The sequence below is a fragment of the Salmo salar genome, chromosome 23, assembly GCF_965601325.2.
Source record: "Salmo salar chromosome 23, fSalSal1, whole genome shotgun sequence".
NCBI lineage: Eukaryota > Metazoa > Chordata > Actinopteri > Salmoniformes > Salmonidae > Salmo > Salmo salar.
Genome location: NC_138313.1, coordinates 48,766,936 through 48,780,957, shown reverse-complemented (window position 1 = coordinate 48,780,957; position 14,022 = coordinate 48,766,936).

Sequence of the window (14,022 nt, the reverse complement as noted above, 5' to 3'; positions counted from 1 at the left end):
TCATTCTTCCTCATTCTTCAGAATACAAGCCTGAAACAATTTCTAAAGACTGTTGACATCTAGTGGAAGCCATAGGAATTGCAATCTGAGTCCTAAGCCATTGGATACTGTGTAGACATTCATTTGAAAACTACAAACATAAAAAAATCTCACTTCCTGGATGGATTTTTCTCAGGTTTTTGCCTGCCATATCAGTTAAATGCTCATTGCTATTTTAACAACAGATCCTACAATAGATCATGATAGGTTTCTCACAGCCTTTTACAGGGCTCTAAAATCCAGAGAGGTTCAGCTACACAAACGTATGGTTGCTTTACTAAAGCGTCAATACAGTCAAGATCTATCCTTCTGGCATAGAACAATGCCCCGCTTGTTAAAAACAAGCGCTAAAAAACTATCTAACATGGATCCTTCCAGAATACCACAAGAACACATATCCTTAATTAATCAAATGAATGAGACAGGGCCGACATCTCCGCCAATAATTCAGACGCTTGAAAATCTGTTATCACAGATACCTGCAGAACTCATATCCTTAATTAACCAAATGAATGAGACAGGGGCAACATCTCCATCAATAATTCAGACAGATGAAAACCTGTTATTGCAGATACCTGCAGAACTCATATCCTTAATTAACCAAATGAATGAGACAGGGGCAACATCTCCATCAATAATTCAGACAGATGAAAACCTGTTATTGCAGATACCTGCAGAACTCATATCCTTAATTAACCAAATGAATGAGAGCACAACATCTTCAACACCCTCCCACACCCACACACCTCCTTTAACTCCCATGTCCGAGGAGTCTGAGCAACCAAACAATGTTTTTGAGGAATTGGAAAATTGTGTAATAAATCAGAGTGGCGATGGTATTGATAGAATTGTTTGTGTTGTGTGCTGAAATAAATACAGCAATACAGAGATTCAGCAGTTTTTTAATTTCACAGGGATGAATCAGAACCTTGATTATGCAGTTTTTTATGTTGTAATATTGGACACTCTGAGCAAACTTTTAGAAAGGGCTACAGATTTTGCCGAACCTCGTGATGTCTTACAACTTGAAATGTGTGGAGATAGTATGCAAAACACCGTATCTCCTGTTTTACCCAATGGCCAAGCAGATCTTGAACAATTTATAGCCCTGCTCAACCCCTAGGTGGAGGGGGTCAGAGAAGGAAACTTGATAGTCTCATGCAATCAGAAATCATAAACAATAAAATGGCATATCTTATAAATTTTCACAATCCTGGTAATCAGTTATGCTTTGCAATAGGCCTATCACATTTACTCAACCCTGGATGTACTGATCTAGAAGCTTTACAAAAAGCTAGGGAGCTCCAAAATGCAGTCGGTCTAGGTATACAGGAGGCTGTGGCTTTCTCTGACATAGTCAAATTTGAAAACTTTCTGAACATAAAGATTGTGGTTTTGTACCACAGTAGAGCTAATTCAGCTTTCTTGAAATTCCAGAACAGCCCACAACCTCATCCTCAGATTCTGTACTTTTATGTGCAAAACGCCCATTATTATGCTATTACCAACATCACAGCTGTTTTTAGGAGCGCCTTGTGTGTGTCCATCATGTCATACAGGCTACACCCGAAAGGGGGGGCACTCTTGTCGTTATAACTGTTCAGTATGTCTGGATGAAACATGTCCGATGCAACCCTTAAACCTGACACCCTGTGCGGATTGTCAACGCACATGTCGTTCGGCCTACTTCTACGAAACTGCTAAGAAATGTCCAAAATGCCATTGCAATTACTAACCTTAAAATAGACAGCCCTAAACCTCACATGTGTGGGATCATACATTGCCCAATCTGTAAAGGGCCTTTGAGCAGAGACGCTGAAGTGGTTCAAGAAGTGCCACACGAGTGTTATATTCAGCCCTTGGCTGAAGATGAACATTCAGAGAAATATGTGTTTTATGATTTTGAGACTAATCAGCAATCAGGGGTTTATTTGCCTGTTTTTGTATCTACCATGACTTTCAAGGGTGAAAAGTGTTCGGCAGAGGGACCCAATTGTGCACTACTCTTTTTAAAACACTTTAGAAAACCCCAGTACAGAAACTTCACGTTTATAGCTCACAATTCTAGAGCCTATGATTCCTATCTTCTTTTGAACCCCTTGATACAACAAGGCGTTGCACCCAGTGTCATAGCTCAAGGTAGTAAAATCTTGTGTTTTGTAAACCCCGCCTTCAACCAGAGATACATTGACAGTTTAAGTTTCTTACCCATGAGATTGGATCAAATGCCTGAGGCCTTGGGCTTTGAAAACTCTGTGAAAGGTTGGTTTCCTCATTTCTTCACTTCTGAGGAGAATCTACATCATATTGGATCTTATCCCAGCCCCGAAATGTGATCAGATGTCTCCCAAAGAGCGAGAGGGATTCATGACATAGTATGAGACAGTACGTCATAGAACTTTTGATTTCCATAAAGAGATGGAGTCATACTGTGACAATGATGTGGTTATACTTCGTGACGGATGCCTCAGATTCAGAGAAGAGGTAAACAAAGATGACGGTATTGACCCCTGGAGTTGTAAAACTATTGCATCGGCATGCATGAAAACCTATTGTACACACTTTTTACCTCCAGCATCTATAGCTATTCCATCGCCTGACTACTACCGACCACAATTCAAGTCATACTCTAGCGGCTCCATTCAATGGTTGGAGTACTTGGCCCAGGATAAAAACATTTTTATTCAACATGCTTTGAATAGCGGGGAGAAGGCTGTTGGGCCGTATCACGTAGATGGATACATACAGATTGACGGTGTTGAGGCAGTGTTTGAGTACAACGGTTGTTTCTTCCATGATTGTAAATCATGCTTTGTGCCCCAGGCCATGTGTGTCCTAACCCAAAAGACTTTTGGGGAAATGTACCAGGAGTTCCAAGACAAATTGGAATCTTTACAGGCTACTTATGGGTTGAAAGTGAATGTGATGTGGGAGCATGGGTGGACCAAACTCAAACAGTCTGATCCTCATGTTCGAGCTTTCCTTTCCAGCTTTGACACACCAGAACCCTTTGAACCCTGACAGGCGTTGTATGGAGGTCGTACCAATGCTTTGACGTTACGGTATGTAGTGCAACCTGACGAGACAATAGGATATGTAGATTTTACATCCCTTTATCCTCATGTAATAAGTTCCTCTTGCTGTCCTATGGGTCATCCTGAAATTATTTACCGTGACTTTGACTTACCACAAAACTATTTTGGTCGGATTAAAGCAACTGTTTACCCTCCCCGGGGTTTGTTTCTGCCAGTGTTGCCTTACAAGGAACCTCAAGGAAAATCTTTCTTTCCCTTTTGTCGCACCTGCAGTGAAAACAACAACCAGGAAAAGCCTTGTGATCATTCAGATCAAGAAAGAGCCCTGACAGGTGTATGGGTCACAGTTGAATTCTCTAAGGCTCTAGAGAAGGGATATCGTGTGGCCAAAATCTTTGAATTGTGGAACTTTTCCAGGAAATCAGACAGTCTTTTTAAAGAGTACATCAAGACCTTTTTGAGATGCAAGCAAATGGCTTCAGGCTATCCTGCATCGGCCACAGATCAGGAGAGCAAAGACAAATACATTCAGGACTATCACGACAGAGAAGGTATGCGTCTTGACCCTGACAGAATAGAGGTCAACAAAACCAAAAGAAATCTGTCGAAATTGTATTTAAACTCACTTTGTGGCAAACTTTCCCAGAGAAGCAATATGCTAACAACATCGGTCATTAACCTCTATGGGCTAGGCGGGACGAATTCGTCCCACCTACGTAACAGCCACTTGAAGCCTGTGGCGCGATTTTCAAAACCTTAAAAATCCTATTACTTCAATTTCTCAAACATATGACTATTTTACAGCTATTTAAAGACAAGACTCTCGTTAATCTAACCACACTGTCCGATTTCAAAAAGGCTTTACAACGAAAGCAAAACATTAGATTATGTCAGCAGAGTACCAAGCCAGAAATAATCAGACACCCATTTTTCAAGCTAGCATATAATGTCACAAAAACCCAGAAGACAGCTAAATGCAGCACTAACCTTTGATGATCTTCATCAGATGACAACCCTAGGACATTATGTTATACAATACATGCATGTTTTGTTCAATCAAGTTCATATTTATATCAAAAACCAGCTTTTTACATTAGCATGTGACGTTCAGAACTAGCATATCCCCCGCAAACTTCCGGGGAATTCGCTAACATTTTACTAAATTACTCACGATAAACGTTCACAAAAAGCATAACAATTATTTTAAGAATTATAGATACAGAACTCCTCTATGCACTCGATATGTCCGATTTTAAAATAGCTTTTTGGTGAAAGCACATTTTGCAATATTCTAAGTACATAGCCCAGGCATCACGGCTAGCTATTTAGACACCCGGCAAGTTTAGCCTTCACCAAAATCAGATTTACTATAACAAAAATGTTATTACCTTTGTTGTCTTCGTCAGAATGCACTCCCAGGACTTCTACTTCAATAACAAATGTTGGTTTGTTCCCAAATAATCCATCGTTATATCCAAATAGCGGCGTTTTGTTCGTGCGTTCCAGACACTTTCCGAAATGGTAAATCAGGGTCGTGCGCATGGCGCATTTCGTGACAAAAAATGTCTAAATATTCCATTACCGTACTTCGAAGCATGTCAACCGCTGTTTAAAATCAATTTTTATGCAATTTATCTCGTAAAAAAGTGATAATATTCCGACCGGGAATCTCCTTTTCGGTAAACAGAGGAAAAAACAGAAAGACGGGGGCGGCCAGTGCACGCGCCTAAGCCCACTGTCCCTTGATCGGCCACTTGAGAAAGGCGATAATGTGTTTCAGCCTGGGGCTGGAATGACGACATTCAGGTTTTTCCCGGGCTCTGAGAGCCTGTTGGAGCCGTGGGAAGTGTCACGTTACCGCAGAGATCCTAAGTTTTGGAATGAGATGTCAAAGAAAGACAATAAATGGTCAGACAGGCCACTTCCTGTAAAGGAATCTCTCAGGTTTTGACCTGCCATTTGAGTTCTGTTATACTCACAGACACCATTCAAACAGTTTTAGAAACTTTGGAGTGTTTTCTATCCAAAGCCAATAATTATATGCATATTCTAGTTACTGGGCAGGAGTAGTAACCAGATTAAATCGGGTACGTTTTTTATCCAGCCGTGTCAATACTGCCCCCTATCCCTAACAGGTTAACGAGAGTCCTATCTTTAAAATGGTGTAAAATAGTTGATTGTTTGAGAAATTGAAATTATTAGATTTTAGCTTTTTTGAATTTCTTACCATGCTATCTTGTCAAGCAATCCCGGTAACGGGATGAGAACGGGAAGGGGTCCCATAGAGGCTAATTCATTCAGCTGCAACTAGGCCAGCCTTCTCTGAATGTCTTTTCCTTGTTCAATCTGTCTCTGTTCGTCCTTATGTTTTTCCACAGCATGAATCACATAGTCACAGAACTCTTTGTAAGGTTTTGAAGTAAGTCCCACCACATCCTCCATTCGACTCCTTACCGGCTGGGGCATGGCTTCCATCACAGAAGTTCGGAACATTGCTGTCATTAGTTCATTTCCTTCTGGATCTTGTTCTGTTTCCATTCTCCATCTTTTCAATTGTCCATGTAAGTATGTGGCCGGGTCTTCTGTAGCTCCAATAGCTTCACCTCTCAGAGCTTTGGGGTCAACCATTGTTGGGTATGTTGCCCATAACCTGTTAGGGCTAGGGGGCTGTATTTACACGGCCGGATAAAAAACGTACCCGAATTAATCTGGTTACTGCTCCTGCCCAGTAACTAGAATATGCATATAATTATTGGCTTTGGATAGAAAACACCCTAAAGTTTCTAAAACTGTTTGAATGGTGTCTGTGAGTATAACAGAACTCATATGGCAGGCAAAAACCTGAGAAGATTCTGACCAGGAAGTGGCCTGTCTGACAAGTTGTTGTTCATCTTGGCTCTTTTTATTGAAGACTGAGGATTTTTGCTGTAACGTGACACTTCCTACGGCTCCCATAGGCTCTCAGAACCTGGCAAAAAGCTGAATGACGTAATTCAAGGCCCAGGCTGAAACACACTAGCACGTTTGGCAAGTGCTCTATCAGAGGAGGGCCTTTAGACTGAGGCTCGTGCATGAGGGATAGCATGCTTTTACTTTCTCTCTCGTTGAATGTAAACAGGCTTTGCCGGTCGGAATATTATCGCTTTTTTTTCGAGAAAAGTGGCATAAAAATTAATTTTAAACAGCGGTTGACATGCTTCGAAGTACGATAATGCAATAATTCGATTTTTTTTGTCACAAAATGCGCCATGCTCGTAACCCTTATTTACCCTTCGGATAGTGTCTTGAACGCACAAACAAAATGCCGCTGTTTGAACATAACTATGGATTATTTGGGACCAAACCAACATTTGTTATTGAAGTAGAAGTCCTGGGAGTGCATTCTGACGAAGACAGCAAAGGTAATAACATTTTTCTTATAGTAAATCTGACTTTGGTGAAAGCCAAAAACTTGCTGGGTGTCTAAATAGCTAGCACAGTGATGCCGGGCTATCTACTTAGAATATTGCAAAATGTGCTTTCACCGAAAAGCTATTTTAAAATCGGACATATCGAGTGCATAGAGGAGTTCTGTATCTATAATTCTTAAAATAATTGTTATGTTTTTGTGAACGTTTATCGTGAGTAATTTAGTAAATTCACCGGAAGTGTTCGTTGGGAATGCTAGTCACATGCTTGTCACCTGCTAATGTAAAAAGCGGGTTTTTGATATACATATGAACTTGATTGAACAGACATGCATGTATTGTATAACATAATGTCCTAAGATTGTCATCTGATGAAGAACATCAAAGGTTAGTGCTGCATTTAGCTGTGGTTTGGGTTTATGTGACATTATATGCTAGCTTGAAAAATGGGTGTCTGATTATTTCTGGCTGGGTACTCTGCTGACATAATCTAATGTTTTGCTTTCGTTGTAAAGCCTTTTTGAAATCGGACCCTTCTGACCAGAGAGAGTGGTCACTCCGTGTCACGCAACTTGGGTGAAGATCTGTTTCTTGTTTTGCTCTTAGGAACAGGAGAACATTGAAAGTAGTGATTTCTGGGGTAGCGTTAGTGTGGAGGTGGAGCAATTGAAGTTGAAAGCTCTTGGTGTTTGTGATGCCTGCCGTTTGGTGTGAAGCAGACCAGGTGGTGAGCGTGGTGAAACAGAGGAGTCACTGTCAGCATTTGAGTCTTTACCTGACAAAGTCATGTTGGGATATATCAGTTATCCTGTTAGAGTCTTTGTGTTGAATCCACTGAGCTGCTTCAGGTGCAATGTTAATGGCCATGTTGCAGCAGTTTGTAGGAGGGAGATTCCACGATGTGGGAAGTGTGCAGGAGGTCATGGGATAGAGGACTGTGTAATTTCGGTGGATAAAGTTGTGTGTGTCAACTGTAGGGGTGCCCATGTTGCTGGGGATCAGAGGTGTCCGGTGAGAGAGAGGCAGGTTAAGGTGGCTAGAGTCAGAGTAGTGCAGAAGGTGTCGTATGCTGAGGCAGTGAAGAAAGTAGAGGAGGATGGGTCAAGGTTGAGGGATCCTGAGAGGATCCCTGTGAGTAGTAGATCTGTGCCAGCACAGAGGAATTGGCCAACGAGTGATATAAGCTTCAGTAAGGTTGGCTTCTTAGAGTTCAAAGCAATGGTTATCAACTGTACTGTAGAAATGGAACGTAAATCACAGACAATAGATGTTGTGGTGGCAGCTGCAGAGAAGTATTTGGTCATATGAGATTTCACTTCAGAAGAGTTCCAGGGTGTGTTGAGTGGTGGTGTCCCGTCCTCCCAGGTCGTTGGCAGGGTACCGGAGCAGATAGGGTCAAAGTAGTGGAATGGGGTAGTGGGTTTTTAATGAGTGTAGGGTTAGTTGGCATGGTGCAGGAGCAGATAGGGTCAAAGTAGTGGAATGGGGTAGTGGGTTTTTAATGAGTGTAGGGTTAGTTGTCATGGTGCAGGAGCAGATAGGGTCAAAGTAGTGGAATGGGGTAGTGGGTATTTAATGAGTGTAGGGTTAGTTGGAAGGGTGTTGTTTTAGAAATGTTCCTTTTCCCATTTTGTATCACAAAGTAAAATAGATTTATATTATTGTCCAGTTGGGGGCGGTAATGCAACATATTGGATGCCAACCGCCGTTAAACTCCAAAGAAGAAGAAACGTTATATTATGTCTATGTACAGTGTTGTAACGATGTCTCTCTCCGTCATTCCATCCCTTTCCTGGTAGTTGGTTGTGTGGGTCTCTGGTTATGAATGGGGTACTGACAGACAATCGTTGATGGATATTTATAGAGCTCTGATCAGGACGACAATTTGTTACTGGTGAATAGTTTATGGAACAGCGGCAAAGACTTAAGCTGTACAGAATTCAGTATATAGCTTTAAGGATATGTATTGGTGCATTTAAATCAACATCTGTATGTGTCTTACTAGTGGAGGCAGGTGAGATGCCTTTGGGTATACGGCGTAATAAATTATTGGGTTGCAAGGCTGTGAGGTTGAGCATCCCACTGCTACTGTTCTAGATGACCGTTGGGAATATACTAGTAGACAAGGCAGTGGTTTTGGTTGGACAGTTGTAGGTATCAATGTTATTATGGAGAAATTAGAGAATGGGTGTAGTAGTGAGATTCTGCTGGGTCCCAGCACATTCAGGTGTGGAAGGGAATGAAATTGTAGACCAGTTATCTAAAAGAGCTTTAAAACAAGATATAATATATATTAATGTTCCACTGGGTAGAGGTGAGGACAAATGTAAGATCAGAGACATTTTGATAGATGTGTGGCAGCTGAGATGGGACTCTGGGCACAAGGGACGGCATTTATATGTCCTCTAAAGGTCGGTGGACCAAGGTTCAAAGTTCAGATTAGGAAGGAAGAGGTGGTTTTTACTCCATTGTTCTTAGGACATTGTACATTGAACTGGTCCTTACATCTGGTTGGCAGCATGTGAATGGTTTGTGTCTAGAGGGTATTGTCAATGAAACGGTGGCGCATGTGTTGTTATATTGTTGTAAGGATGTTGAAGAGAGGGAAAGATTGAAGTGTAGGGTCATTGAGGTTGGATGGGGTTGGGGGGAGTTGGAAGGGATTTGGGGGAATGGGGAGGGTCTATTAGAAGTTAGGAGGACTCTTTTTTATTTTCTCAGAAGTACTGAGTTAGGTAGGAGGATTTAGAAATGGTGTAAACCGTGATTGAACACACTCCAGCACAGTAGGTGGCGCCATGCACCTTTAACGTTGGTTTGCGGACCGCCATTATATCATAGAAGAAGAAGGTGTTATGTGAGGATTTTGTGGTTCCTGAGGAGGGCTACTATACTTTTAGCGTATTTTCCAAATGTATTTTGTAGTTGTTAAGGGTTTATTTCTTAGTTTCCACTGTTTATCGGTTAGAGTTGAGGGGGGAGTAGGGTAGTTTGTTTGGGAGGTGTGATGTCCTCAACCGAGTGGAGAAGAAACGCTGATTTCGACAAGAGTAGTGGTGTCTAATCTCACTCCGTTTATTACGGACGAACAGATCCGTAAAGAGTTGGTTCGTTTTGGTCAATTAACAAGTGGTTTTCGTTTCGTGGCTCTCGGCTGGGTGTCTCTTTTCGTAGACAAGTGTTTGTTTCTTAACTAAATTCAAGGTTAAACAGGGGAGGGGTGGTACACAGGGTTTGTTTAGGGCAGACAAGCGCGACCAGCCGGCAGCGGGGGCTAGGGCTAGGCTGGACACTACATTTTAAAACACATTTACTGATAAAACTAGTTCATTGCATCCGCCAAGGAGCCCAGTTATATAATAAATATACTTTGAAGTAAACGCGAAAAAACAGGTCTTATTTTAGGTCATGTTTCACCCTGCCAGCTCCTATTAGTTGTATTGAAAAAACAGGTCTTATTTTAGGTCATGTTTCACCCTGCCAACATCATTTTTTTTTTTTATGAAGAAATATATATTTTTTTTATATGCTGTTTCTAAATTGCTTCTGGGTAATTTGATATCCGTTGAAATATGTTGGTTCGTAGACCTCAAATAGAGAGAATGCTGCGCAGGTTCACTGAGTTGTAAACCAAATGGACAGGTGGAGCTCATTGATTTGTAGCTCTGACTCAGTTGCTACCTCAGATTATGAGCCTATCAAGTGTGGTGAATGAGGTATGTAGTACCCACAGAAGACCACAGGGAGGAGCAAGAGAGATATAAACCCATACAGTTTTTCTCTTTAAATACCCTGAACCTAACAATCAATCAAATGTATTTATGAAGCCCTTTTTACATCAGCAGATGTCACAAAGTGCTGTACAGAATCTCTAACCCTACGTATAACCTATTTTAGCCTGAACCCTAATTCTAGGGTAGGGTAGCCTACAACTATTTTAGTAATAATATTATGTTAGTAAATACCATTTTCGTACTAAATAGCATTTGTTATTTTTTAAATAAACCTATTTAAGCATTTGCTTTTTATTAGTTATTTTATTATATTTATTATTGCAAGGCAGAACACTTGATAAACAAGACTAATTTGTTTTATATGTTAAATGTGGTTTGAACTGGGTGACATAGTAACTATGTGAAAGTCCAGCAATTGGCGTGGGACAGGTGGGGCAGGTTTGAGACTGATCTCTCTAATTAAATACACTTTATTTCTCAGCTGCCTCACCAATGTCTTTACGTGAATTAATAACTTTTAATTGGTAAATATTTCCAATAGATGGCAGCATAAGACCACGAAGCATCAGTTATAGGCTACAAGCAGCAATATGATTGACATAAAATAGCATGCAACCAAAGACTATATGTCCCATGATTTTCTAAAATGGTCACTACCTACTGTCTCTCTCTCTCTCTCTGTGTCCCTCGCTCTGTCTGTGTCCCTCGCTCTGTCTGTGTCCCTCGCTCTGTCTGTGTCCCTCGCTCTGTCTGTGTCCCTCGCTCTGTCTGTGTCCCTCGCTCTGTCTGTGTCCCTCTCTCTGTCTCTGTCCCTCTCTCTCTCTGTCCCTTTCTGTCCCTCTCTCTCTGTCCCTCTGTCCCTCTTTGTCCCTCTTTGTCCGTCTCTCTCTTTGTCGCTCTTTGTCCCTCTCTCTCTCTGTCCCTCTCTCTCTGTCCCCCTCTCTCTCTGTCCCTCTCTCTCTTTCTCTCTGTGTCCCCCTCTCTCTCTCTGTGTCCCCCTCTCTCTCTCTGTGTCCCCCTCTCTCTCTCTCTGTGTCCCCCTCTCTCTCTCTGTGTCCCCCTCTCTCTCTCTGTGTCCCCCTCTCTCTCTCTGTGTCCCCCTCTCTCTCTCTGTGTCCCCCTCTCTCTCTCTGTGTCCCCCCTCTCTCTCTCTGTGTCCCCCCTCTCTCTTTGTGTCCCCCCTCTCTCTCTGTGTCCCCCCTCTCTCTCTCTGTGTCCCCCCTCTCTCTGTCCCTCTCTCTCTCTGTCCCTCTTTGTCCCTCCCTCTCTTTGTCCCTCTCTCTCTCTCTGTCCCTCTTTGTCCCTCCCTCTCTCTGTCCCTCTCTCTCTGTCCCTCTCTCTATGTCCCTCTCTCTCTGTCCCTCTCTCTCTCTTTGTCCCTCTTTGTCCCTCTCTGCCTCTGTCCCTCTCTGTCTCTGTCCCGCTCTGTCTCGGTCCCTCTGTCTCTGTCCCTCTCTCTCTCTTTGTCCCTCTCTCTCTTTGTCCCTTTTTTGTCCCTCTTTGTCCCTCTCTCTCTTTGTCCCTCTTTGTCCCTCCCTCTCTTTGTCCGTCTTTGTCCCTCTCTCTCTCTGTCCCTCTCTCTCTCTGTCCCTCTCTCTCTCTGTCCCTCTCTCTCTCTGTCCCTCTCTCTCTGTCCCTCTCTCTCTGGCTCTCTCTCTCTGTCCCGCTCTCTCTGTCCCTCTCTGTCTCTGTCCCGCTCTGTCTCTGTCCCTCTGTCTCTGTCCCTCTCTCTCTCTTTGTCCTTCTTTGTCTCTCTCTCTCTCTTTGTCCCTCTTTGTCCCTCTCTCTCTTTGTCCCTCTTTGTCCCTCTTTGTCCCTCTCTCTCTTTGTCCCTCTTTGTCCCTCTCTCTCTTTGTCCCTCTCTCTCTTTGTCCCTCTCTCTGTCCCTCTCTCTCTGTCCCTCTCTCTCTGTCCCTCTTTGTCCCTCTCTCTCTTTGTCCCTCTTTGTCCCTCCCTCTCTTTGTCCGTCTTTGTCCCTCTCTCTCTCTGTCCCTCTCACTCTCTGTCCCTCTCTCTCTCTGTCCCTCTCACTCTCTGTCCCTCTCTCTCTCTGTCCCTCTCTCTCTCTGTCCCTCTCTCTCTGTCCCTCTCTCTCTGGCTCTCTCTCTCTGTCCCGCTCTGTCTCTGTCCCGCTCTGTCTCTGTCCCGCTCTGTCTCTGTCCCTCTGTCTCTGTCCCTCTCTCTCTCTCTCTCTCTCTCTCTCTTTGTCCCTCTTTGTCCCTCTCTCTCTTTGTCCCGCTTTGTCCCTCTCTCTCTTTGTCCCTCTTTGTCCCTCTCTCTCTTTGTCCCTCTTTGTCCCTCTCTCTCTTTGTCCCTCTCTCTCTTTGTCCCTCTCTCTCTGTCCCTCTCTCTCTGTCCCTCTCTCTCTGTCCCTCTCTCTCTGTCCCTCTCTCTCTGTGTCCCCCCTCTCTCTCTGTGTCCCCCCCTCTCTCTCTGTCCCCTTCACTCTCTCTCTGTCCCCTTCACTCTCTCTCTTTGTCCCTCTCTCTCTGTGTCCCTTTCTCTCTCTGTCTCTCTCTCTCCCTCTCTCTGTCCCCCTCTCTTTCTGTCCCTCTCTCTCTCTGTCCCCCTCTGTCTGTCTATGTCTCTCTCTCTCTCTATCTGTCCTTCTCTGTCCCTCTCTCTGTGTCTCTGTCCCCCTCTCTCCCTGGCCCCTCTCTCTCTCTCTCTCTCTGTCCCTCTGTCTCTCTATGTCCCTCTGTCTCTCTCTGTCCCTGTCTCTCTCTCTCTGTCCCTCTATGTCCCTCTGTCTCTCTCTGTCCCTGTCTCTCTCTCTGTCCCCTCTCTCTCTCTCTATTTGTCCCTCTCTCTCTCTCTCTCTCTCTCTCTCTCTCTCTCTTTCTCTCTCCAGAGTTATCAGTCTCTCTCCAGTATCAGTGTATCTTCAGACTTACCCAGCATCGTTGTCCGTCCTCTTCAGTACTTTGGAGATGTGAGTAAGACTGTGTCTGAACTGAGAGAGAAACTAGAAGACTTCCTTAAAGGAGAATGGACCAAGATCTCCACTACAGGTGTGTTGAAGACAATAAGAACATCAACTTTAGACCATTGAAAGTTCCCTACTAGTCATATACATGTGGAATATGGTATGATGATAACATTCCCTCTCTCTGTCAATGTGTTTGTGTGTCTGTAGTGAATATAGTGGAGGTTGTACTGCCTCCAGAGCCCAAGACCAGAGAGCAGTTGTTACAATGTGAGTCTCTTTATTGTGAAGTAACTAACAGTCTCTTTTTACTGACACTCCTAACAATCCCTCTAGAAATATATAGCAATATTAGATCTAATCAAAGACTGGGTATCTATCTGACTCCTCATATTTCTCTGATTTGATCTCTACTGTGCTCTAATCAAAGACAGGGTAGATACAGTATTTGACTTAACTTATTGTTCTGACTCCCCTCATTGGTCTCTGCTCTGCTCTTCTCCCAGATTCCTGTCAGCTCACACTGGACCCAAACACAGCATGTACACGCCTCTCTCTGTCTAAAGGGAACAGAAAGGTGACCTGTACAGACCAAGACCAACCATATCCTGACCATCCAGACAGATTCACCAACTGGTTGCAGGTTCTGTGTAGAGAGGGTCTGTCTGGGCGCTGTTACTGGGAGGTGGAGTGGAGTGGGGAGTGGGTTGAAACAGCAGTCTCATATGAAGACATCAGCAGAACAGATTCAGATGGTGCATTTGGAAACAATAACAAGTCCTGGAGTTTACAGTACTATAGAGGTGATTATTGTTTCAGACACAATAATGTTGAGACTAAAGTATCAGGCCCTCAGTCCTCCAGAGTAGGAGTGTACCTGG